Source organism: Nycticebus coucang, chromosome 19 (genome assembly GCF_027406575.1).
Source record: "Nycticebus coucang isolate mNycCou1 chromosome 19, mNycCou1.pri, whole genome shotgun sequence".
Classification (NCBI taxonomy): Eukaryota; Metazoa; Chordata; class Mammalia; order Primates; family Lorisidae; genus Nycticebus; species Nycticebus coucang.
In genome coordinates this window covers 7,238,857-7,263,787 of record NC_069798.1, presented here as the reverse complement: position 1 = coordinate 7,263,787, position 24,931 = coordinate 7,238,857, and the positions used below count along the sequence as shown (strand labels likewise).

The following is a 24,931-nucleotide window of genomic DNA, read 5'->3' as shown; positions in this document are numbered from 1 at the left end:
ATTATGATTATGACACATACATAGGACTACCATATATTATACATGTAATATATACTAATATAAAATGTGCAATACAAGATTTATAAATATCTTCTCAGAACTTAGACATCTAAGAGAATAATAAGAGAGGATGCAGGCCTCTTAAATCCTCAGTTATTACAGAATATCTAAATCAACATTGAGATAAAGCTTCTCTAAATCTTCCATTACTTGAGAAGGGATATCTACACTGATACCGAGATACTCTTATCTGTCATTCAAACAACTGGCCTTCATCACACAGATGAATTAAAATCACTGCAGGGCTCTTGCCCCACTCCCCCAGCCCTAGCATTGCAGGGATCTTAATCTTAGTACCGCCATCCAAGAAGATGTGTCTTCTCTAGGGAAAACAGCCATTGCATATTTAGTATTAATAAAGACGGTAATGATGCTGGTATTTCTACTGAAACATTTTTCAACCTTACCCTTTTCAGTCATCAAATAAAAAGCCACCAAGAAAAAAGACAGCTCCATCAGGCAATTCTACCTTATACCCTTAAAAACTATTATCTATGTCATTAGAGACTCTTTTGAAGGAGCTTCCAAACATCAAATTTGCTGACCCAGGCCCGAGACATGACCCTGACTACCCGTGCTGAAGAATACTGACTTCCAACTGAGTAATGATTATCAGAAGTCCTGAAATCAGTGAAGCCACACACACACAGTGCCAAAGAGGGGAGCACCTGTACTTCTTGGTCAAATTTTATTTGTGTGGATCATCATCAAAGCAGTTCACCAGGAATGATGGTGGAGGGTCCAGGTGTTTGTTCCCCACTAAAGAGTTCTTAGAGAATACCTAAGTTGACAATTTCTTTACCACTCAACTTCCCTTTTTATTTATTTTATTTTATTTTTTTTGAGACAGCGTCTCATTTTGTCACCTTTGGTAGAGTGCTGTGGCTTCATAGCTCACAGCCACCTGAAACTCTTGGGCTCAAGACATCCTTTTTTTTTTTTTTTTTTTTAGAGACAGAGTCTCAAGCTGTTGCCCTGGGTAGAGTGCCGTTGCGTCACTGCTCAACCTCAAAGCCCAAGAGTTTGAGCAACCTGGCTCAAAGAGGTTGCTTCAACTCTTGGGCTTAAGTGATCCTCTTGCCTCAGCCTCCCAAGTAGCTGGGACTACAGGTGCCTGCCACAATGCCTGGTTATTATTTGGTTATAGTTGTCATTGTTTGGTGGGCCTGGGCTGGATTGGAACTGCCAGCCTCAGTGTGTGTGGCTGGCACCTTAGCTGCTTGAGCTACAGGCACCGAGCATCAAGACATCTTCTTGCCTCAGACTCCCAAGTAGCTGGGACTACAGATGCCCACCACAACACCCAACTATTTTTAGAGACAGGGTCTCGCTCTGGCTCAGGATGGTCTTGAACCTATAAGCTCAGGCAGTCCACCTGCCTCGGCCTCCCAAAGTGCTAGGGTTACAGGCCTGAGCCACAGCACCTAGCTTCAATGTCCCTTTTTAAAGCAGATACATCCAGATCATTGCACTGATCTCAATGCCTCACTAAGGAACAAGTTACCAATGTCATCAAGAACAAAAGACTATATGTGAATATGATCTTAACAATGAAGAGAGATCATTCGATCTCTCCAACACTTACTGAGAACCTGGAGTTAGATTCCAGATCTCTGCCCTCCTGAAATCTAGACAGATTCTCAGATTTAAAGAAAAAACTTTCTTTTGGATGAGAATGTCAAAACTAAGTTTATAAATAATTTTGCCAATAGGAAAACACAAATATCTACCTTCATACTTCAGAATAATTTCCCCCAGTTATCCAAATGAAAAATTATCACTTTTCTTTAATTAGAATGAGCACCTAATCAAACCCTCACTTATCTACCTGGTGCTTAACTGAAGAGCTCAGAATTAAAACCCAACTGCATTTTGATTTTCCCGGCACTGAATATAGACAGCAAAAATGAGGAGCACAAATTATTTTCCAAACCACAAGACAATAGAATATTCATTGGTAAGAAAAAAAAAAAAAACGGTTTACCTTAGACTGTGCTAAAATTGGAAAGGAATAAAAGGCACAGGCCAGATACATTAGAGAAAGTATTAACAACATGGAAGTGTTAATTCTTAATCAGCAAGGTGGGGAATTACTCCGACAAGTATAAAGAATCCCACGTCCAAGTTCACTGAAAGTGAGTGGAACACAGCCATCTACCTGGGAAGCATGGCCAAGCTCACTAATGGGTGGATTTGGTTTTGGTCCAGTACACACTGATCCTCTTAGGTCCCAAGAATTTCTTGCAGGCTGCACAGGTGAGCTCTTTCTCATTAGGGAGTCTCACACTGTAAAGTTGTATTTACAGTTTAAAGTGAACTCACTTTTAACAAAATCACACCTGCTAAATAAAATGCTAAAGACTGATCTGCAAGTTTCCTTTGTTAAATGCATGGGAATGTTTCACATTTGAAACTACCTTTTTTCTTTTTTTTTGTAGAGACAAAGTCTTACTTTATCGCCCTTGGTAGAGTGCCATGGTGTCACATAGCTCACAGCAACCGCCAACTCCTGGGCACAGCTGATTCTCTTGCCTCAGCCTCCCAGTACCTGGGCCTATAGGCGCCCACCACAATGCCCAGCTATTTTTTTTGTTGCAACTTGGCGGGGGCAGGTTTGAACCCACCACCCTTGGTATATGGGGCTGGTGCCCTACCCACTGAGCCACTGGTGCCGCCCATAAATTACTTTCACTTAAATATTCATTGAGCATCTATGAAGTGCCTAGCTAGCCTTAACAGTTGGGTTCATAGCAGTGAACAAAACAGATATAAATCCTGTCCCCACACACAATAAATGTAACTAAGTAAAATAATATGTAGAGAATGGGCACAGTGGCTCATGCCTGTAATCCTAGCACTTTGGGAGGCTGAGGCAAGTAGATTGCTTGAGCTCCGGAGTTGGAGACCAGCCTAAGCAAGAGCGAAACCCTATCTCTACTGAAAGCAGAGAAACTAGCCTGGTGTTGTGGCAGCTGCCTGTGGTCCCAGCTACTCGGAGGCTAAGGCAAGAGGATAGCTGGAGGCCAGGAGTCTGAGGTTGCTATGAGCTATGACGCCACAGCACTCAACCCACGGCAACACAGTGAGACTCTGCCTGGAAAAAGAAAATAAAAAAGAAGAAAGAAAAGGAAAGGAAAGGAAGAAAAGAAGCATACCATGGAATACTACAGACATCAACATACACCAATCTCAATTACACTGCTCAACAGCAACAAACACATAAGCTCCAAAGAATATACTATTAAAAATTCAAAACATTAAAAACAATACCACAAATAATACCACACGTTCCCAAGAGTGGCCACCTCTGCGAGGGAGGTGCACAGGTGGGCCGGGCAGTATGCACAGGGACTGGGGGCCATGCTTTATCTGTTAAGCTAGACATTTGGTGGACAGGGGTCACTGTATTCTCACTCAACCTTTCTGTGGATCAGAAGTCTTTCACAATATTTTTTTAAAAGAATCTTTAACCCCCTACCAGCATCCTCTAGTTCCTTAGTTAACCATCCTTGGGCCAAGCTGACACTTCTCTTTAAGTTATGGGCAAGACAGCACCACTGTTTCTGCTCAGATGTGATGAAGAATATTGTACCACTGGTGGAAGCCTTTCTGTCATTCGGAGGAGAAAGGGAGCATATTAAGGAAATTAAAAAGCTGCCACCCCTTTCTTAGGACTCTGGAACCATACATTAAGAGCCTTTTATGATCTACAGAAAAGGGCTGCACACAAAAAAAATAACAAATCTATGGTCAGTGCTTTAAGCTGAGCCTCCTGTCACCATTTTAAATAGTCCCTTAGCTACATCTAAGGGAGGTATTTTCGACATGTCACCTTTGCTTCTCAATATATTTTTTTAAAAAAAGACACAGTGGATAAAAATGACATCAAATCTGTATCTGCCTCACCTCACCTGCAGGGTGGTGAGGACATCCAGGCTTTGGTTGTTCCCGGAGTGCTTGGAACCCCTGCTGTGCGCACTCAATGCAGGGGGAGCAGAGGTCAGAGAGGGGGCGCTCGCACATGGACAGCAGAGACAGCTTTTCCGGGCTCCCCAGGGTGAAGGTACCCACATCAGCATGGCCGAGGGCAGAGGGAGGGCTGCAATCCTGCTGCTACCTGAACGCCCAGGAGCCCAGTCCCTGCTGCTCCCTGAGTCATCTCCCCCAACTTCTTTTGTCTCTCCTGCTCTATTTTCCTCCCACTCAGATTCCCCCTCGAAGGACCTCACCTTCCGTGGCTGGAACTATCTGGGTGATTCTGAGTCTCTATCTTCAGCAAGACCTCTCTGGCTGGCAGACTGACGCATAAAGGATATAGGACAAAGCGCTGACCCCCACACCACCACCCCCACCCCTACTGCCACCCCAGGGCGTCCTCTGATGGACACAGGTGCGGAGCACAGTGAGGCCACTCCCCTCTCCCCTCCAATACTCAACATGTCACCACGCCGTGACATTCCATCTCAACACTTAACAAATTAGTCACTGCTCTCCATCTTGGGTACCACTTCCTTTGTCCAGATCACCCTCAGTTCTTCCCTGGACAGCCGTATTGAGATTACTACCATTCATTGAGCACTAGTGTGTGCAAAGTACTTATACTCAAGGTTGCTATATGAATTGATATTGTGATAATAAATGCAATTATTTTACTTATTTGGGTCTTTTTATGAAACAGGCTCAAGCACTCCTCCTGCCTCAGCCTCTTGAGTAGCTCAGACTAAATTAATTTTACAGAAAAAAAGCTAAGTTTGTAAGGTGAAGCATTTACCCTCTAAGTTTAAAGGTAGACTGATGGAGCCAGGATTTGTTAATGAGCTCATTGATTCATTCATTTATTCAAAAAATGATTTCAAAAGCATTCATTTTCATCACGATATATTGTCTCCTAAAAAATAAACTCCTTAGATGACTACAAGAGCCATGTCAAAAGCACAATTGCCCTGTCGGTGGCTTTATGTCGCCCTCAGGATGATGCGGTTCACAGGGCCCTGAACTCTAAGGCTCATCTCATCCTCCCCAGAGCCCTTCTCCCTCCTCCCTCTTGGCCTCTGTACTAGCTGGTCAGGTCAGTACCTCACTCCCCCCTCCATCTACCACTGCCCGCAGCCAGCCCCTTTCCACCCTCCTCTGCCCATGGCCATACCCCGGGCCTGCCAGGGGAGCATCCTCTTTGCTCCTTTACTGCTGCACTTGCCCTGTCACAGCACTTGGGAGTGGCAATTACTCATCAGGGTGACAGGCAGCCCCATGAGAGCAGGCACTGCCGTTTACCTTTTGGTGCCCGGACAGTGATAGCCAGTCCTACCTACTCAGGACACACCCCGCTGTGTGGAGAAAGGTCAGAAGTCCACTGCAGCAGTACAGCAGGAGGGAAATCAGACACCTCCCTTCCCCCAGGGCTCCCGTCTCTACCTCCAAGGACCCCACGCATTATCAACTCCAGCATCTTTGCAGTTCCAGAAGTGCTTTCTATCCATTACGTTGCTGGGTCTTCACGATCATTCTGCAGGACCAAATAAATACTAGCCAGGAGAGGCCTCGGCAAGATCCCTTTGAAATCCTAACTCTTAAATGAGAGCGAGTAGAAACAACAGGTATTGACGGTAAGCCCATAAAATCAGGAAGTGTTTCAGAGGAACATTTCACTGGAAATTGAGTGGAAAAAAAGATTATGAAGTTTAATGTACTAATACATGCATATTCTATCCATTGCTAAAGATCTTTCCACATATCTTGTCTTAATGCGAAAGCAGTCTCAGAGGCAACTCCAAACTTGCAACTTTGATAACTGAAGAACGTATAAAGATGGCTAAATAACTCACCCAGCTCTCTGTGCCAAGACAGAGCCACGCCATCAAAAAGGCTTCAGGCCCTTCAGGCTGAAGGGCAATTACAGCTCCCAAGATTGAATTCCTCTTTGGATTCTAAGACATGGATGCAATTTATATATGACATACAGTAACTTTTGTTTTGTTGCCCTTTCTGGGCCTTATATGAGTGTGTGAGTCCTTCTTCCATATGAGTATAGGAAAAAAATGCTAATTAATATACATCGCAATATCATCGGACTATTTACCATTCATATTAATATCCCTAAACACAGTAGCATCTGTAAAGAAAATAAAGCTACTGTTTGTTTCATATATATGTTAAGAACTTCAGAATATTTTGAGAATATCTGTGAGACCCAAAAAACTCAGTATAATTTTGAACAGCAGAACCATATTTACTCACAGAAGCATTTCTTCTTTACAGTTATTTTACTCCATTACCAACCACAAAGAAAACCCCAGCTAAAGACATACTAAGAGCTATGAACTTTCATTTAAGATTCTTAATCCTTCTGACCACTCTGCTACATCATCACAACATCACTATTTAATAGATAAGAAAACGAATTCTTTATCCTACTTTCTTAACCTTTTAAATTTTACATAATTTCCTAAGGCCACATAAGTTGTAATGGACCAGCCATCAACAAAACCCAAAGTTCAAGGCCATGGTTCTTTGCTGTGTGCTAAGCATTCTCTCAAACATTTGTATGATTTGTTTATAGCGTATTATCTTTCTAGATGAAATGTTCATCTGACAAAAGCCCATAGGCTGGAGAGTCCTTAAGACACCATCTCAAAGTGTGGTCCAGGGACCGAATGCCTCAGACTCCACTGAGTACTTGTTGAACCTACCCTTACGGACCCAACTCCTGACCTACCAAATGAAAATCTGTGGATAGTTCTCTAGAAATTTCTTTTGAACTCCACAGGTAATTCTGCTGCACGGAAACATGTGAAAACCACTGTTTCTCATTCTTTGCAAATCTCTACTCCTGTTCTTTGCAGTTTCATACTTCACAAGGTTCTATATGCTCACTGAAGGTCAACTTTCAGATTATGGACTTTGTGATGGAATGTCACAAAATTCTATGCCCATCCAGAGGGTCATCTCTGCATACTCACCGTTCCCACCACAGGTCCCTAGGAACAAGCAAACCAGGCCAACATGTGCCAGCTGAAACGGGGAGACGTTTACTACTTGTGTACGCCTATTCTCATTACACACGATTCTAAAGGTCTTCCAACACAGATCTCCTTTCAACCTTGAGGCAGGCACCATTGTCCTCTCTTCATAGCTGGTGACACCTTGCCCAGAGAAATGTAAAAACCTACTCAAAGTTAACTAGCTCGAAGTTAGCAGATATTTCGATCTGTACCTTCTCTAACTCATCATATTTTCTTTATTCTACAACAAGCTCTTACCCAGGAATTACTGTTGTCTACCTTTTAACAACACAGGGGATAACTTTCCAAATGTCTTAAGCAGACAAATTAGTCAACCTCTATTTTCCAAGTCCTACAATTAGCCCACTAAAAATATAACTCCTAAAGTCAACAAAACTTATCACCACATAGCACAAAATAATGGTATAAAGTATACAAAAATTCACCACGAAGCATTCTCTACAATAAAACTGCCCCAAACTCCCTACATCTCTTTGGTGTAACTCCAGATACAAATTACAAAAAAATAAACACCTCTCAGGCCCAGCCTTAAGCGTGGAGACTCCGTGACAGCACAGTCTAACAGGAGGCTGGTTCACATTCCAGTTAGCACCACCTTCGTGATCGGAAAGCGGCTTTTTCTCAACTGGGTGAACCTAGGGTAGGGACAAGACTGCGTTCTGTGTAAACCGAAGATCCGTCAAAACCACGAGCTTGAGGGTAACATAACACAACGTAATGTTCTGAATAATTTGCATGAAATCTGTGCATTGACTAACATTAGTGCCCTCTCTACTGCTAAGGACAAGGGGAGGAAGAGCTGGGAACAAGGAGGTGACCAGGGGAAGCTTAATTATTATTTTTTTAAGTCTACACACTTTTAGTAGCAGAAGACCATCAATTCTGGAAAACCATCAATTTTTCTTAAACTGTTCTGTTCTTCCATTTTGAAAATCACAGTTTCATACATAAAAGTTAAAATCAAGAAGCTTAATTTCTTCCATCTCTGGGAACCCAGTGCCCTCCACACCTCAACTATCTCCGACTGGGACGGTCTTGGCTCTGAAGACATTGGCTGTTGTGTCTGCTGCCCCCTTGGGACATGCGGGAGGCACATGAGATGGTGGGGACTCGGGAACATTAAGGCTAGACAGGGTCAGCCCTCTAGGAAGAGAGGAATTAACGCCTGAATTTAAAAATCAGGAAATACATGTTGAAAGTTGTTTTAGTGCAAAACTAAATATTCACACACAATACTGAGAAACATCTAACCATCATTAGAGATTTTAATTCTACTTCAAGTCCTGTTTTGCCCCAAGCCTTCAGACTTGTGGGGAAAAGGAGAATGCTGGAAAGTGTCAAGTGCCAGGAGGTGGACAGGCTGGATGTCAAGGCGTCACATCATCATCATGAAGGTAATGATGCTTCACCAGTGACCAAAAGAAAATATTTACCATTTAAAATAATGATGTTGCAGAGGACCAAAAGAAAACATTTACCATTTAAAATAATGATGTTGCACAGGACCAAAAGAAAATATTTACCATTTAAAATAATGATGTTGCACAGGACCAAAAGAAAATATTTACTATTTAAAAGAATGATGTGGAGTGAATGTAGATTGATATACATGAAAAAGCTTCCCCAGATATACTGTTACATTTGTTGAAGGGTTACAAAGAAGAAAGGGAGACAGAAGTCAATCCATGTAAAATCTATCTGTCTATGAATCTGTATATGTGCAAAATAGTCAAATTATGAGACACTTATGATATACACGTATTACATCATTTAATCCTCATATCCTTGAGATGCAAACATGATGCCAATTTTATAAATGAATAAAAAGCCTCTAGGGGACTTTACCTAACAACTGCAATCAGTATAACCTGGCTTATTGTACCCTCAATGAATCCCCAACAATAAAAAAAAAATAAAAAGCCTCTAGGACAGTGATTTTCAACTGGTGTGCCACAAGAGGATCTTAGGTGTACCATGAGAACTTTAAAGATCATTAACTAAATCATTTTTGAAAGACGTTCAAAGCAAAGTATATTCTTCTTTTACATTTTTTTTTTTTGATCAACATAATTTAAGTGTGCTGCGGAAATTTAACTATAGGTTCAAGTGTGCCATGAGATAAAAAGGTTGAAAAACACTGCTCTAGGACCTTAAGAGACCCATGTCACACAGCTATTACGTAGCAAAACTGGGGCCCACACAGGTCTGCCTGGTTCCAAGACCTGCTCTAATAGATTACACACAGTGGTAGCTTTGGAAGGATGTTTGTCAAACATATTAACAGTAACTTTCTCTAGATAATGAGAGTCCTTCTTTTTCTTTTTTAGTATTGTTAGAATATATTTTAAAGTAAAAATGGATTATTTTAATACATGAAAATAACAAAGGTATTTTAACTGAAGGGATGAGAAGGAAAATGTACCCATCTTCTATATTTCTCATTTTCTACTTTAAACAGTCCTAAGTAATATTTAATGTCTGCCTAAATACTCCCTTAAACATACATGGGATGAATTTCCAAAATATCAATCACTGAGAAGAAAAACTGTTACATTCAATTTCTGAAAAATCTTGGATTAGTTCATTAACAAAAAGACCATCTGTCTCCAGATTCTTTTTCTTCCAACTCCTCCCATATTTATCACCAATAAACTTGCTTCTGCTCAACCACTTTCAATGGCTCCCCACTACCTAACCAAGTCCAAAATATTCCTTAGCCTCATATCCCAAAACCTTCCACAATCAGGCCCCGCACCTGCTCTCTGGATTGATCTCCCCTTCTTTCTCAGTGTAAAGGCTACCTGACAGCTAAATTTGAGCCTCTTGATTTATGAAATGTTTTCTCAAAGACTCATCGAGATTCTCTCAAAATTCAGCCACCTTCCTAGCATCATAATGGAAAAGTCAAAATGGGAAATGGAGATTCCTCACTAGATGTGGTCCTATTAAAAGATGCACATAAAAAACAAAGCCGCTAATACATAGAATGGACAGTGTAAGTAAACACTAAATATTAAAAATATTTTTTAAGGGCAGCGCCTGTGCCTCAAAGGAGTAGGGTGCCAGCCCCACATGCCGGAGGTGGTGGATTCAAACCTAGCCCCAGCCAAAAAAGAAAAAAAAAAAAAAAATATATATATATATATATATATATTTAAATTTGCATAGCAAAGTGACAAACCATATGTCAGAAGACTCATGACATCATTGATTGTAAGAGATAACAGCACTCCGCAAATCAAGGTATGACTCGTGCATTTTTAAAAACTGGGATTTTTACTTTCTTCTTAAAGAACCCTGTTAGACTTATTTAGGTATTCAATGTATACATAAAGAAAATATTTTTTAAAAACTGGTCAAGGTATTCCTAAAAGTTCTTACACATTCAACATCCAACTCCTCCAAATTGCAGGCCGACTAAGAGTTACTGTTGTCTATTTTCTTCGACACAATATCATCTTCGGTGGTACCAAGAGCAGGGGACCTTAAGTTCTTAAGAGTGCCCCATCACTGTCTCCATGGTTTTCTTCCAACCAGTTGACATCCAATCTCCAGATTTTGATGCACACTCACAATCAATGAATTAAGTTGCCAGCTTTTTCTCTGCCACATGGCTGAGAGCCATTGGAGACCTATCCCAATTTCAGAGATGCTAAATGTGAAAAAAATATAAGTTTCTTTTAGAAATGATCAAATTTGGGGCTTGAATAAAATACACAGAAACCCACTATTTGAGAATGTAAACAGTTTTGTACAAAAAGGACCAAAGGAGAGAGATGTAACAGAGAAAGTAGTTTTTCACTTTTTAGTTCACTGCCAGGATCAATATCATCTCCCAGCTAATCCCTTTCAGCTTTTGTCACCCTCCGATCTGATCCCTCTCCTCCTTCTAGAGTACTCCCTCTCCCGCTGTGTCCTCCATGACACCAATTAGAGCTGGCAGGAAGGGAAGCAGGTTCCCTGCAGTTCTCCCCTCAAAGAAGCCATTCTCCTTTTCTGCTGGTACCTGCAGAATTCTCTTCTCTGATAGGGCAAAACCTCCAGGACCTACCCAATTTGAGCCATAGACAGAGGCAGCAACCCTTTTAGGAAGATCTTGCCATCAAAAATAATGACTACAAACATGAGTCCAGTAATTTTCATTTCTAAATAAGGCAGTAGAGCCTTTTAAGCATTCTCCAATTTTTCTTTGTAGTGAAGCATAAATCACAAATGGCTTCATTTTTTATCCAATTTCATAAACATTCACTCAATGCTTTACGTGTTTACACCTGTACTTAGTTTGGGGCTGAAACCCTAAGAGAAGTGACTTCTAATCCTCATCAAGCACCCACCCAGCATAACTGAAGAGAAAAATATATACTGATGGCAGGTTAAATACTGCATCTGTTTTCTAGGTCTACTACAGACCTTTCTGCTTCTCTCTCTGGCTTTCCCTTTGTTTTTAGTTTGCAAGGCAGGGTTATAAGAACAATGTATCAAAATGTCAGCAAACTAAAAATTAAGTTGTCAGCTTTTTCTCTGTACTGCAAATTACAAAAGAATTAGGGGTGGCTGCTACTAGGAGCTCACAATTCTAAAGTGTGCAATTTAACCAATCATCGCAAGGTCTAAAAATGCAGTACCGAAGACATTTCACCCAGTGATCTGCTGTTCTGGCACCTAATTTCAACTCCTCTATTTGTGCCCCTCTTCCCATTTTTCTTCCTTCCTTTTGCTTTAGAAATGTGCTATTGAATGCTACGCAGCTAAAAACTGCCCAGAGCTCCTATATACATAGACACGAACATGAAAAATGACAGTCATCTCAGCAGAGCTATGAAAAAGACAACATCGGTGGCTATGTTGTGGTCCTGTTTTTAATGCTCACATCACATTAAATGCAAAACTCAAAGCATGAAATGTACTTTAAAGTCTCAGAGTTTCAGTCTTTTATAATTTGAAATCAACGCTTATTTGGGTGAAACATGTCTCTGATCATCTCTACATCAGAATTCTAAATTAGGATTAAAATGCTAAATTATAAAATAATTAGCAAATAAAACAATTAAATGGAAATCAATTAGCCCAAACCACTGCAGACAGCTTCACTTCTGAAATCTCTAGCTTTTTCCGTTTTTTTTTTCCGATTGCCAACTGCAATTACATCACGTAAAAATAAATGAGATTACCTCCCAAATAAATAACTACACCCTTACAGAGACCATATACTTTTAAAAGACAATACGAATAATCTAAACCACGGATGTAGCAAGAATGCTACTTTAGAACAAAAAGTAAGAAACAGATGGTCTCCATCCATCAATAAACATATAGACTCACTGCTCCTGTTCTTTAGGCAATTTTTTAAACAGCCCCCTCCAAAAATTATAATACTTTCATCTATAAAAGGAATATTCAATAATGTCTATTTTACAAAAAGCCTCTTCTTCCTGGCTCTTGGAGACACATTCTCCCATGCAGTTTTATATATTCATTTCTCTCTTCCAGTTGCCCAAACCGTACCTGGTGGTGCAGTTCAACTTGAGGAAGGAGAGTCTCATTCATTGATGAAGAAAAGCCAGTCAAGAGGCTGCAGACAGCCTGGTTTTGCCTGCCCCACCCTGTTTCCCTTGAGCCATAGTGATGTCACAGCATCAGGCAGGGCAATGACTTCACTGCTCCAGTCTCCAGTCCTTGCTTCTGAGCACATAATTCTTCACAGGCGAGACAAATCAAATGACAGCACAACCCTCCAGGGGCTCAAGTGCCTGATGAATTCCCAACAAATGATAAGCAACTAGCCTTTTGAAACAAATAGATGCATCACTAAGCAGCTCTCTAAATGAAGTGGTGCTAAAGAGAAGTTTGATTCAGGAGTTTCAATGGTGTGTCTATATTCATGATAAGGCTGACATTCAAAGAGGAAAACGGTAATGGGGGACTTGGAAAAGACTATGAAAATTAAAGATGAGCAGGGTAGGCTACTAAAGAACATTCTCTCTTCATTACAGTCAAATTCTTACAGAAAGGAAACATTTATTTTTCAATCTATTCTAGCAGTTGTATTTTTCTGGCCAGGACAAGAATTCTAATTTGGGACGACTTCTTAAAAGCACTAACGTAAAAGATAAATGTACAGGGCGGCGCCTGTAGTCCCAGCTACTCAGGAGGCTGAGGCAGGAGAATCGCCTAAGCCCAGGAGTTGGAGGTTGCTGTGAGCTGTGTGAGGCCACGGCACTCTACCGAGGGCAATAAAGTGAAACTCTGTCTCTACAAAAAAAAAAAAAGATAAAGATAAATGTACAATCTACATGGAAGAAAACTGTCCAACAAGAACCTGCCACACTTCATCCAATGCACTATAAACTCAGAAAAGATCACCAAGATGATAACATCTTCATCTCTCTCTCCCTACATGGACAGCTGTCTCTCTTCCACCTACGTGACCTCTTAATGCATTTGACTCACCAATTTTTTAAAAACAACCTATATGTAAAATTGCATCTGAACTAAAAAAAAAAAAAAAAAATCCTTGATCTTGTATTTCCACATAACTCAAAGTTGGCAAAACTTCAAACACTATACAAGAATTGATAAAAACTGCTTTTAATCTAGATCACATTTATACAGAAGGAATGACTTAGAAATTGAATGTAAGTCTTTCACTGACACACTGACCTCTGGCCTATAGTTCCTGAACCCTAAAACCACCTACCTAAAAAAGGGGTTTTCAATTTAAAGTGGCTACTCTTCCTGATATTGAACATGTTCCATTTTGCAAAAATTGTTTGTCTAACCAGTATGAACTAAATTAACTTTATGCAGTAACTTCTGCAGCAGATATTTTGCTTAAGTCCCACTTCCTCAGCTTAGAATTTATTTCCTCTCACAACAGCTTTGTCGCTCCAGCTTAAGTTTTAAAAGTTTGACACCAAAATTAACGTGCATTTTTGTTAAAAACCCTCCATGAGCCAAGGTAAAAATCACTTCTCAGTCTCCAGAATTCACTCAAACTAGAGGAGCTCTCTTTTCCTAACAGGGCTTTTCTGCTCAATTTATGTAACTGGTACTGCGTCTATGGCTCCCAGACATAAGGAAGTTTAATCATTTTTTTTCCTTGAGACTTTAAAAACCAGTGTAAAACTCCAAAAGAATGTTTTTAGCAGTTGGTGTGAGAGCTCCTCTCCTGCGCAAGTTAATGCTACCAGGACGAGCTTTAGCACACCTGGCCGCCTCAGAGAGCCTAAAATGCCCCCCCTCCTCCCCAAAGGAAAGTCGTGACATCTGCAAAAGCAATTCCACAAGACTAATGTAAAAAAGCTGAAACAACTTACACACGTCATGGAAGCCCTGCACTCGCAGGACTGTGATCCTCTCAGGATCACCCAGCCCAGCCTCTACAAGTAATTAATACCACATGTTTCCCTTATCCTTCTATTTGTTCTAAAGCAATCTCACTAACTTTAACACTGGGCTGCAACTAAAGGGGAAAACCCCTTGAAAACTTCAGATCAGTAAATATAAAAAGAAAAAAAAGCAAAGAATGCTCCCACTGCAAAGGAACCACAGTTAAAATTTACCAGATAACCACACCCACCGCATTGCAGAAGCCTTGAACTTGGCGGCCGGGGTGTGAGGAGGGGAACAGGAAAAAGTAGGGCGAGATTGGAGGAGAAACCCGAGAAGGCAAGGCTCCGCGGCAGAGGCCCAGAAACGCCGCCGGGATTGGCGGAGACCCAACTCCAGCGGTGCGAAGCCCCGGCCGCCCCACCCCCACCGCCGCAGACCCGCCTTCGCCGGCACCTCCCCGGGCGACGCGCAGCCCCGCGGGCGCCAGGTGAGCAGCGCCACGCCGGCCCCGGGCCCCGCAGGCCAGCAGGGGTGCCCCCGGCCTGCGTGCGCCGGGGTGCCGGCCAGGGGCCCCGCAGTGCCCAGACCCCGGGCTCCCTCCTCCGACCCGGGGACGCTGCTCCACTTCGGGGCAGGAAAGCAAGTTACATAAAAGCGCCCGGCCCGGCTGCAGAGAGGGGATGCTTTGTGCCGAGCGCACCTCACCCGCCCCGCGCCGCGCCCGCTCGCGCCGGCACCGGGACGAGCCCGCAGCCGCCGGGCGCAGGGCCCCTCCCGCTGCGGGCCACCCGCCCCGGGCGGCGCCGCAGTGTCGCCCCCCGCCCCTCCCTGCGGGGAGGGGGCCAGCCCGCTCGTCCTCGCCCCTGACCCCAGGGATAACTCAAAACATGGCGCCCCGAGCGGGGGATTTACGCAAATTGGCAGAGAAGGGACGCGGGGACCGAGTCGCCCGGGTCGGCCGGAGCTCGGAGGGAGGCCCGCAGGCCGGAGGCCGGGGCTCAGATTCCGCGCGCCGGCCCAGGGGACGCTGCAGGGCGGCGGGCGGAGGGCGCGGGCTCTGCTCCGGCGGGGGTCCGGGCGGGGACCCGGGGGGCCCGCGATCGGGCGACCGCGCGGCGCCGAAGCACGCGTCAGCCGCACAGCCCCGCGCGCCTCGCCCCGGCCTCGGGCTGTTCCTCCGCACCCTGGAAACCCGAGGAGACCCCCCTGGTATCCCCCCACTCCGGAGGCGGAAAAGTTACCTGGGGTCGGTGCGGAGCCGGGCGCGCCGCGGCGTGGGACCAAGCTCGCGTCCTCGTCGGCTGTGCGCAGGAGACTCGGGCGTGGGGAGGAAGCCGCAGCCCAGGGCGGCTCGCCGCGGCTCCCCCCGCCCGGCTTTGCAGGAGACACGGAGGCTCCGCGGAGCTGCGGCGCGGCCCACGCCCAGAGACGGTGCGGAGCGAGCCAACCTCGGCCGCGGGGGAGGGGGCCGCCGCAGCACTTCAGGACAGTTACATGGGAACAGCCTCCGACGTCCGGGGACACGCCTGGAGACAGCTGCCAATAGCCTTAGCCCTCAGATTTCCACTTGCGCTACTGCTGGGCCCCTCTGTCCCCACTCCCCTCCCAGACATCCCCTGGGGGAAAGGAGGGAGGCGGTGCTCCTGACCTTCAGGTGAGTTATTTATTGGTTCAGGCACTGCAGTATTTTTTTTTTCTTTTAAAACCTTCAAATTGGCTGCAGTCTTAACACAGATGTGTAAAGAAATGCTAAGTTAATAGAGAAGTCCTTAATTAAAGGTGGATAAAGAAGGTTGCCCCAGCAACCCAGCCATTGCCTCCTCCCCACGGTCTATAAAGCTTTCCACTGAAATAGGTGTTCTCCCCCTGGTAGGTGAAAGACGTCCTGGTCATCTCACCACATCTAAGTACTAACCAAGTAACCAAGGTATATTTATGTTAACATTATTTTTACAATTTTTGTGTATATTTAAGGCTTACAACACGTGTCACGAGACACATATACACTTATAGCAATACGGGTACTCTAATGGAACAAATTAATATATCCACCATCTCAGAGTTACTCATTCCCCCCCAATCCCCTACCTGTGCTAGAAAGCAGCTAAAATCTACTCATTTAGCAACATCTTGAATACAATATACTATCATTAACTATAGTCCTTAAGTATAAAATAGTTTGAGGCCCTCTACAAATCATGTGGTCATCCCTCTAGGATCTCAAGGGCTCAAGATGAGAGGGAAACATAGAATCACAAAAATATTGCATTTATTTATGGGTGCCAAAGTCAGAATAAATGCCACTGTCAGAGATTAGTGTGCCACATCTGTTAGGCCTGGGGAGGTGAGGAGACTTGGCTGGAGTTTCTAAAGTAGGAGGAGCTTGAATTGAAAAGGGGGTGGAGGGTTCGAACCCAGCCCTGGCCAAACTGCAACAAAAAAATAGCCAGGCGTTGTGGCGGGTGCCTGTAGTTCCATTTACTTGGGAAGCTGAGGCAAGAGAATCTAAGCCCAGGAGTTGGAGGTTGCTGTGAGGGCGATAAAGTGAGACTCTGTCTCGAAAAGAAAAAAAGGCTGGGTCTGGGGGTGGGGGGGAGGATGGCATCTTATTACCTTGGCTGGAGAGGAAGGATTTTTGTCAGCTTGAATGGGAGAGGAACTTGGAAAATTATGATTTCTGTGTTGCTATGGAGTTTATGGGTCTGTATTCCATAAAAGGTGTTCAGCTTTAGGTAATTTTGAGCAAGAAAATGTGACAAGTTATGTTGTTTGTTTTTTTTTTTTGGCAGGGGCTGGGTTTGAACCCACCACCTCCCGTATATAGGGCCAGCACCCTACTCCTTCAGCCACAGGAGCTGCCCATAAGTTATGTTTCAAGAACAATAATCTGATGGTTCTGCAAAGACTAGAAAGGATGGGCAAATACCAGGTTGCTGATAGGAGACTAAGGCATTGGGACAGGTGCCAGAGGTAATGAAGATGACAGATAGAAGTGACAGTTCATGACAGAGGATATGTGTAGAGATTACCTGTATTAATTTCTTGTCAGGAAATCTCTCACACAAGTGTTAGAAGAATGCTGGGTGAGTGTATGTTGCATGGAAGGTCGGTGAATGCAGAAAGGAATCATCTTCCTTCTTTGTACCCTTTTAAGGCACTCTCCTTTGCAAGTGGACTTGAACAAATTGTATTGTTTACAATAAACACTAATTTGGCATTATCATTCAAGACACAGATGGTTCCATATTTTCATTCATTGTATTACAGTATTTTTGCTATTTTTTTTTAATTGACAGCAGACTGTTTCCCTTATGACTCATGACTCTTAATCTTTGTGGTGATGCAAATCAGCAATAGTGTTTGGCATAACCATTTTCTCAGAAAAATGTTAGAATACTAAGTATTATTTTTGAAAAGTTAGAAATAGCTAGTTATCATAATAGTCCACGAATTCAAAATTTGGAGTAAAAACTATACAGCCACAGAGTTTAATAGTAAATCCGGGAAGCAACGAGTATGGAACCCTTTGGGCTTAATCAAGCCTCTCCCTATTTTTCTGTTTTCTGTTTTTCCTAGCACAGATACAAAGAAAAAGAAATGACAAACACAGACCAACACAGAAGTCATGAGCTGCGCTTAGCTCCCTGGGTAACTTGCCTGTATCTCGGTAATAACACACTCTTGGTTCTATCTAGTTAATCTCATGCAACAATTAGTCATCTCTGTCTCCCCACAGTGTCTCACTGGGTACACTGCAAGACAACCAGGCAGCATTTTGCTAAATGAATAAATAAATGGACATGTAATAATGAACTAAGCTGTCACTTTACCTTGTGGGTTCAGCTTCCCCATGTATAAAAAGAAGAGACTATTTCCAAAATTCCTTCCTTATATTAGGGGTCTATAAAATTAAAAGACATTATCACCTCTTAATACTTATTGACTAAAAGTATAATGAAGAACCTACTGTTTAGCTCTCATCAGGAAATAATGAGCTCTACCATAAGGAAAGGAGAAAAAGTGAAGTAAAGTAGAAGGCAAGGGGGTGACACGATGACAGTTGGATTTGCTTTCCTTCTTAGGAGACTAACTTCCTTCCTTCCACTAGCAAAAATAAAGCCACCTAAAGTCCCCAAGAAGTCTTTATTCTTGTTGGGGTAAAACCCCTGATGGTGCTGTTTCCATAAGTCACAGAAAAGTAGTTCTTGCGTCCAGGGGAGGCCTTTTGCAGAGTCCCAACATTAGTGTAGATTTGGCCTTAGAACTCGCTTCTCAAGATTCACAGTGCTGCAATCAGTATAACCTGGCTTATTGTACCCTCAATGAATCCCCAACAATAAAAAAAATAAAAAATAAATAAAAAAAGAAAAATAGAAAAAGATTCCATGACTCCAGCCTTGGTCTTAGGAAGCCCATCTGGTCGCCACCACCTTACCTAGGCTTACACTACAATACTAATCTTATTTATGGCCATCCTGAAATTGCTCTGCTGTACATAAAATACAACACTGAAGGCCAACAACTATCAGAATTTAGCCAGGGTGCAGCTTATTTCACATAAGATATGTGTAAATTCATTTCAGCCTTAAGAGACAGGATCGCCCCATGAACCTCCATCTAACCACAGGTGTCAGAATATGGACTCATTGGTATTCCGCTACCTGGTAGCCAAGGCAAAGAAAATGTACAGATGATATTGATAGCCATACTGTCAGCCTCATGGACAAGGAAAAGAAATGATATAGGATTAGTACGGTGAACTCATCTGAACTTTACAAACATGAGGAATATTAACTCTTGACCAAACCCTACAAATGCTACTCTACTAGGCACATACACTGATTTGTCCTCATTTATCCAACCTAAGCTGCTGTCTTAGTAAAATGTTAACACTTGCGGTAACTAGTTGAGGCTTATTTTATGCTCAGAATAATGTCAGGCACCTGAATTGCATATCGAGCCCTTGAAAATCAGGATATAAAATCTTGAGCCACAGTGTTACTGGGGACCATAAATAAGGGAAATATGGGGATGAATGCATAATTCAAAAGCAACAAGCTTATTCTTCTGCAATACAAATTTGTTGGAGAGTTTCTAGGTTCTAAGAATAGCTTAAAGTTTACAGCTCATTAAGGCTTCCAGATGCCTCTACATTTCGGGTTTGCATACATCATTGCAGTGGTCTGTATACATGCAAAGCACAGATGCAAAATGAAATAAAAAAAACTGATAAGTACAAATGTAGCACAAAAATGTGTAAATCTGAGGGAGCAAGTTTAGGCATACTGACACACCATTTAAAAAACTATTCCTATTTGGGGGGGTGCCTGTGACTCAAAGGAGTAGGGCACCGGCCCCATATACCGGAAGTGGCGGGTTCAAACCCAGCCTCCGCCAAAAACTGCAAAAAAAAAAAAAAACTATTCCTATTCACCAGAAGTCCTTATTTGCCTCCTTTCTCTTTGTGCTCTTGTAAACATAATGCCATAAAAGTGAACCAGTATGTGGGTGGCACCTGTGGCTCAAAGGGGTAGGGTGCCAGCCCCATACGTTGGAGGTGGTGGGTTCAAACCCAGCCCTGGCCAAAAAAAAAAAAAAATATGTTAAAAAGTGAGCCAGTACATAAAAGTGGGCAGGTTTATTGTATTAAAACATACCTTTATTATTTTGTTTACTTTCTATATTTCCAATAAAATTTAGAAATGTTTCAGCACTTTTAAATAGGATAATTTTACAGTATAGAATTACAACAGTTATTCTCATAATCAATTTAAATGCTCAATAATTCTATTTCTTTCTCCTTAAGGAAAGGAATCCCAGTACAAATGTTTTCTACTTGAGGATTTTATATATAAGGAATGAAAGGTGAAACATGAATGGTAAAATATAAAGAATGAAAGTTATTATTATGCAATCTCATTAAATTCAGCCCTCAATCAGATGATTGCTATTGATGTATGCCAAGAAATTTAACATTTTAATCACTTTTCCCCTAAAGGACAAAATAATGTCAGTAAGCCTCTCAGTCTTCTGTAAAGTTGTAAATAATTCTAATCAGCCATTATATTTCATTCCTAAAGCTATTGACAAGAATTAACTAAGGGAGAAAAGATTGGATAGTAAGACACAGCCAGCCGTCTGGCTGTTCAACTTGTCAATGTTTTCTCCAGGTTTATGTCTCTCTAGGAAAACAAGCAATGGTTAACTTTATAAACTAATAAACCAACAGCAGGTACTGCTCTGGGAAAAAGTCAACCGTACTTCTAAATTTGATTTTTCCTTTCTATCATTTTCCCCCCTTTTTAGCAGTCTCACTGACATGAATACTTAAACATGATGGGTACAACCTGAAAATGTGATTCCACTGTAGTGCACAGCTTCCAGTGTTTCTTGAAATAAACTTAATAGGTCAAGGCCATTTGAAAGAAAGCCTTGGCTATTGACTTTCTCCCGTGCAAGATGTTTATTAGGGATTTGTAAGAATATCCAAGGTTGACTCATTTGTAAATAAATGCAAATCTGAGGATACTAGAATTTCTCAAACTAGGTTGGTTGTGAACAGTTTTTTAAGTTCTGTGTTTCTGTGTCAGTTGATAATATTAAACAGCAATAGAAGTACAACAGTCACACCATTTATATCAAAATCACTGGAGTATGTGTTAATGCAGATTGCTGGGGTCCAGCCCCAACTAGACAAATCCAAAGGTCTAGGGTGGGGTTTAAAGAGCAGGCATTTTTAACACACTCCCCAGATAATTATAATCACAATAAATCTTGAGAGCCACTGATCTAGGTGCCCAGGCTATAAGAGCAATCCTACAGATGACTACTGTATTTTGCCACGTATAAAGCACACTTTTTTTTGCCCAAATTTTTGAGGGAAAAATAAGGATACACAATTGGGTAGAACTAATTTTGTGACTATATAAATGTTTTTAATTCTTTTATTTATGGTTATGTGTTAAAAGTGTAACTCTAGAAAGCAATAATGATACCTGTATGCAGCTTATCATAAACTTGCATTTTTGACCAACAAAAAGCAAAATATTTCTCTTCATGTAGTTTAAGTGGGAGCTACCCATCTAGCGGATATTCTTATAAAATCCCTTTATAATACAAAAGCAAGTATGTAAATATAAAATCAAATTTTGAATTAAAAAATTAAAACAAAAGATTTATTTCCTGAAAGTTTGGGCCCAAAACATGGGCGTGCATTGTACACAGCAAAATATGGGTACAGATACTCGGTCAGATGTTTCATAGAAGTTGGAACATAGAAGGAGGTGGAAGAACACACAGCCTCTCCCAGGCATGTAGGTGAGTTGAAGTGAAGAGCCCTACACTGCAATAGACAGTTTACAATTTGCAAGAGTTATTGCTTAGATCCTGAGGTTGTATGCATCAGTTTGTAATAGCAGTTCATTAGCAGTAAGTATAGTAATAAATAACAATGAAAGATTGTTCTGTTTCCAACTCCAGCAATAATTGGATTAGATGCCTATTTATTGAAGATTGCAGTAACACCGCAGCTCTGACCTTAATTTCCAAGTACACAAAACATCTGTACAATGTTGCCAAGGGATGTCTTATTAAAATGGGAAATTGAAGACTAATTGCTGGCAGTTTTGGAGCTTGAGATCTGACTATCCTAAACCCAGCAAATAGAGTTTAAATACTTTTTGATATAACACAGGTGGGCAAACAGGCACTCTTTAGGTTGATTACTAAAAACTAGTGAACCAAATTAAATAAATGGACCAGAGGCTACATCTTTCTGTTCTTAAGCACAACATGAGAAATTTTGTTTTGAAAAACAATGTCATTAATTCTATCAATATGCTGTTCAGTTTATTATATGAGTCTTGCATTTTTCATATCTATTTGTAAGGTTGTTTTGGTTTAATAGTGGATGAGACTTACCAGCAAGGGAAGTTTAAATCTCATTTTTCATCTATATGTATTTTAAACAACTTGATAGGAAGTCATGAATTAGAAATATTTTCATCAAAGGCATGGTAAGGGATAAGACTTCAGCTCAGTCAAAGGACTGGCATTCCAATATGGGCCAGACTATTTTATGAGCAGTGTCTTCTATAGTTAGAATGGTCAAGGAGATAGCAGGTGACATGTCCATAATGTCACAGAAGAGATTTCTCTATCAGGAGGGCACTTGGGCTAGATCATCTACAAAATCCTATCCAACTATGAGATGAAGTTGTTTTCCAAATGTTCACCTCTCAGGAAGCAGGGCTTGCCCCTTGTTTGATACCGTTGGAGGTACCAGTTCAAGGGGTGACTTCATAAAGATACACGCATGCCTATTCATGTGGTTTTCGAGTACCCTACAAAACTTCTGTATTATAGGTTGAGATTACTTTGTCATTTGTTCAGTGTTTTTTCTTCATAAATCTCATGACAGTTTCTACTACCTCTCCCCCCCCCCACATATGTCTTCTCCAATCCATCAACTCTAATCTCTCATCAGAACTTTCCTTACTTCTGAGACAAAATTTACTTAATTAAGTAGTTGGACATGATACTGCTTTTGGGGTCAAGGCATATATATTCTAAATGAAAAGCCATTAAAATTTTATTGGAATTTTTCCTGGGTGTTCCAGTACCCATCCTCAAATTATTCCACCTTGAATAGGCATACGCTGACCGTATTACATCCTCATGAATATCATTCTGGCTGGATGGACAGAGCACTAGATAATGTCCTAAAATAATTATGTGGCCTTGAGCAAATTTCCTCATCTTTTGTTTTACTAGCATAGATTGATGGTTCTTGACATGGCTACGTATTGGAATGAGTCATTTGGCGGCACTTTTTAGAAATAGCCACTGACGTGAAGGGTGCTAGGTACACGTGGGCTTATTATAAAGTTCTCTCTACTTGTGTACATTCGAAAGATTTCATAGTTAAAAGTTTAAGTTAAAAAATATTTTTAAAAGCCAGACGCAGTGGCTTATGCCTGTAATCCTAGCATTCTGGAAGGCTGAGGTGGGTGAATCCCTTGATCTCAGGAGTTCAAGACCAGCCTGAGCAAGAGTGAGACCCCGTCTCTACTAAAAATGGAAAAACTAGTCAGGCATTATGGTGGGTGCCTGTAGTCCTCAGCTACTGAGGCAAGAGGATTACCTGAGCTTAAGAGTTTGAGGTTGCTTGTGAGCTATGATGCTATGGCACTCTACCCAGGATGATAGAGTGAGACTCTGTCTGGAAAAAATAATAATTTTAAAATACCAATACTTGTATTATGTGGGGCACAGGCATCTGTATCTTCCAATATTCCCAAAATGATTTTTATGTGTAGGCAGAGGTGAGAGATGGGTACACGAAGACTAAAATACAGTTAAATTGTTAAGAATTCCTCCAAAGAAGGATCCATAAAGTAAATATTAATAGCAAGCAGTTATGTCTTTTAAGAAAATCACCTGGGTACTTAGAGCCGCCTGCTGGATTATACACACATGCGCCCATTCTCTGTGAAGTGAGTTAATTCTGAACACATTGGGCTGGCTTGGCAGTGCCTGCCATCAGATTTGTTGATACTCACACTCTTGGGGAAACCTATTACTGCAGCTGGCTGTCCAATTCATAGTAATGTGTCAATAAAATGCTGGCATATTTCACAACAGGCATAAAGAACTCATAACACCAAATAATTATGAGTAAAATTTCAACAACTCTTCAAATGCTCAAAGCAACAACAAAAAAATCATTCATGGTTTTATTCCAAGTTTCTGTATGATATGCAGAAAATAACACATGAGCACTTAAGATTATCTCAGATGATGAATAATAGAAGGTTCTAGCATGTAGAACCTTTTTTTTTATTCTTGGGCTCAAGCAACCCTCTTGCCTCAGCCTTCCAAGTAGCACCCGAGTGGGACTACAGGCACCCACCACCATGCCTGCCTAGTTTTAGAGATGGGGTCTCACTCTTGCTCAGGGTGATCTTGAACTCCTGAGCTCAAGCAATCCGCCTGCCTCAGCCTCCCAGAGTGGTGGGGCTCCAGATATGAGCCACTGCGCCTGGCCCCAGCATGCACTTCTTGATGAAACAGATAAAACCACTTGAAAAAATCGAGCCCGTGGGAAATATGAATAGGAGCTAGTGCTTTTCCTGCAGGTGTGTTCAGGCATCGGGGGTGCTGTATAATACTTCCTGGTATCTGGGCCCAGGATCACTGTTTTCGCTAAGAGCCAAAATACAGTTAAAGGTTACTTTGTGTGAGGAACGGTTTTGCAAACTATTGTTCTATAAGAATAACTTATTTCAATATCACAAGACCCTTGCGAGATAGATCTATTATGATCCTTATTTTACAAAGACATGTTACATGAGACAGAAACATGTTCAACAGGTACCCACAGGTACCTGGCTTTGGCCACTTGAGCCAGAATACAAACTATGGCCATTTGACTCAGGAGCTAGTCCTTCAAAGCCTCGAACTATACAATCAAACAAATACAAACACACATATCTATTTGGCTGAAGCTTATGAAATTG

General features: G+C 41.8%; 1 protein-coding gene across 5 annotated transcripts in view; it reads right to left on the bottom strand.

The window, feature by feature from the left end:
• The window catches only part of EPB41L3 (erythrocyte membrane protein band 4.1 like 3), a 240,666-nt gene that overhangs the window by 135,096 nt on the left and 80,639 nt on the right, over positions 1–24,931 (bottom strand). The window contains exon 1 of one of the 5 annotated variants that reach the window (XM_053571288.1): positions 15,656–15,863. The exons of 3 other annotated variants lie outside the window; for them this stretch is intronic. The gene's annotated coding sequence lies outside the window, so the exon portion shown is untranslated. Of the gene's footprint in view, positions 1–10,463; positions 10,552–15,655; positions 15,864–24,931 lie in introns of those variants that run through there. One more of the 5 variants, XM_053571289.1, reaches the window with a different exon arrangement.